Raw genomic sequence first — 2,976 nt, forward strand, 5'->3', positions numbered from 1 at the left:
ACAATAATAGCTCAATGAATATGATTGAATGAGTGAATGTACAAATTCCACAGTTATTATCATTATAATATGGGAGTGACAGGATTCCTTAGAGTTATAAGCAAACTATTTACTCCCTGCTCCGCATCCAAAATTCCTTCGATTTTGGCAAAATCTCTGCAAGCCAAGTGGTGGTGTGGCTTCAAATAGCTCAGCCACTTCATCGCTGCTGTGCCTGTAGATACTTCACTGTCAAAATACATGTTTCTTCATGCTGATGGCTCTATTTACATTAATATCTGTCTCCCCGTCTAGACTCTTAGCTCCTTGTGGGGAGGGAATGGTTCTGCTAACCCTTTTTATACACTCCGAAGTGCTTGGTACAGTTCTCTGCTCGCAATAAGCACGCAATAAATTCTGTTGATTGATAGATCTACGATATATAGGTAGTTTCTTACAGCCCTAATCTATTTTCAGCTTAACAAAGTGCTCTCCTTTTCACCTCGCTACTCTCCTACTATAACCCAGCCTATGTGTTTCACGCCTCTAAGGTTAGCCTTCTCAATGTACCTCGATCTCATCTAACTCACCACCCAGCTCTCTCCCAAATCCTGCCTCTGTCTTGGAATGCCCTACCTCCTCATATTCCACAGACAATTCCTCTCCCCTCCACATTGCTCTGCCCACTGTAAGCGCTCAGTAAATACGATTGAATGAAAGCTTCGTTGAGGATGCATCTCCTCGAAGAAGCCTTCCCTAAGTCCTCCTTTCCTCTTCTTCAACTCCCTTCTGTGTAGCCCTGACTTGCTCCATTAATTCACCCTCCTCTCCCAGCCTCACAGCACTTCTGTACACATCAATATATCTATTTATTTATATTAATATCTGTCTCCCCCTCTAGACTGTAAACTCACTGTGTGTGGGGAAGGTACCTTCTAGCTCTATTGTTTTGTACTCTCCCAAGAGCTTAGTATAGTGTTCCGCACATAGTAAGCACTCAGTAAATACCACTGATTTATTGTTATACAACATACAGGCATTTTCTTACAGACCTAATCGGTGTGTGTTCACCATACCAAAGTGGCCTCATTTTCCATGTTGCCAGTTTCACAGATAGCTCACCAGTAGTCCTGAGCGTTTGAAAGAGCTCATGAGGTCCCTTTATGATACTAAAGACAAAAACAAACAAACCCAAAAACAAGCAAGCAGCTACATAAGCATTTATATATGAACTTTATGAGCACATAAGAAATGCTTCTTCCTCTAACAAATGAAGAATCCATAATTGAATTTTGAAATGGTTATAAGGTCAGAGAGACTTTAAAGTACGAAGAAACTGAGTATATTACAGGTCAATTTCCTGGCTTATATAATGTCCCTACTGGGTTTTAATAGAGCAGATTTCACATACAAGTAATAGATGGACTCTATATTAACTTATTCTAGGTGCTTAGCCCAGTGTTTCAGTGTAAAGGCAGTGCTTAATAAATATCATTATTGTTGAGGTTGTTAAGTGCTTTCCTAAAATAGATTCACTACACACTTATTAGCCAAGCACTATATTAATCAAAAGGATAAATACATGGTAAAGGTAGTTGTCCTTCATATTTGAAGAAGACATCAGAAGCAGTGACGTGCATTTGTCTTTTTAGGCCAATGTGTCACCCACAGTCCTGACTGCACAACACAGACACAAATATTGTCCCTCATTTTGCTATCAGGCTTCCTGTCTGTAGTGTCCGTTGTTATTTCCAACTCTTTCCGGCAGTTCCTTTGAAGTGGGGTAAATGCCGCCAATGAAACAGGGCAGGGCAGAAGCAATGTGGAGGAGATAGTGAATAGATCACAGGCCTAGGAAGTCAGAAGGACCCGGCTTCTCATTCTGGTTCCGCCACTTGTCTGCTGTGAGACCTCCAGCAAGTCCCTTAACTTCTCTGGGCCTCAGTTACCTCATCCGTAAAATGGGATTTAAGAATGAGCCCCAGGTGGGACATGGATTGTGTCTAACCTGATTTGCTTGTAACTACTCTAGACTGTGAGATTTCTAGACTGTGAGCCTGTTGTTGGGTAGGAACCGTCTCTATATGTTGCCAACTTGGACTTCCCAAGCACTTAGTATAGTGCTCTGCACACAGTAAGCGCTCAATAAATACCATTGAATGAATGAACTACTCCAGCACTCAGTACAGTGCCTACCACATAATAAGCACTTAACAAATACAATTCTGGTTTCCAATTCTGTTTCCACCACTTGTCTGCTGGATGTCGAACAAATGGCTAAACTTCTCTGTGCCTCAGTTACCTCATCCGCAAAATGGGATTTAAGGATGAGCCCCGGGTGAGACATGGACTGTGTTTAACCTGATTAGCTTGTAACTACCCCAGCCCTTAGTACAGTGCCTAGCACACAATAGTAATAAATAATGATGACATTAGTTAAGTGCTTACTATGTGCCAAGCACTGTTCTAAGCGCTGGGGGGGATACAAGGTGATCAGGTTGTCCCACATGGGGCTCACAGTCTTAATCCCCATTTTACAGACAAGGTAACTGAGGCACAGAGAAGTTAAGTGACTTCCTTTGGGTTCCCTGATGGTCTAGTGGTTAGGATTCGGCGCTTTCACCGCTGTGACCCGGGTTCGATTCCCGGTTAGGGAAGGGTGCTTTTTTCCTTCTCCAGCCCAGCCCGCACCCTATGCTCCTCTGCTGCTAATCTCTTCACCATGCCTCATTCTCACCTGTCCTGCCATCGACCTCCGGCCCACGTCCTCCCCCTGGCCTGGCCTTCCCAGACTGAGACCCTTCCTTCCTCTCCCCCTTGTCCCCCTCTCCATCCCCCCATCTTACCTCTTTCCCTTCCCCACAGCACCTGTATATATGGATATATGTTTGTACATATTTATTACTCTACTTATTTATTTATTTATTTATTTTACTTGTACATATCTATTCTATTTATTTTATTTTGTTAGTATGTTTGGTTTTGTTCTCTGTCTCC

At 42.8% G+C, this 2,976-nt stretch overlaps 1 non-coding gene across 1 annotated transcript; it reads left to right on the forward strand.

Annotated features, from left to right (window-relative positions):
• Positions 1-2,564: 2,564 nt before the first annotated feature.
• On the forward strand, positions 2,565-2,636 carry TRNAE-UUC. Its single transcript has one exon. It is a non-coding gene; the product is annotated as a tRNA-Glu (tRNA).
• Positions 2,637-2,976: the final 340 nt, after the last annotated feature.

This window comes from Tachyglossus aculeatus, chromosome 6, assembly GCF_015852505.1.
Source record: "Tachyglossus aculeatus isolate mTacAcu1 chromosome 6, mTacAcu1.pri, whole genome shotgun sequence".
In the NCBI taxonomy this organism is placed as follows: Eukaryota; Metazoa; Chordata; class Mammalia; order Monotremata; family Tachyglossidae; genus Tachyglossus; species Tachyglossus aculeatus.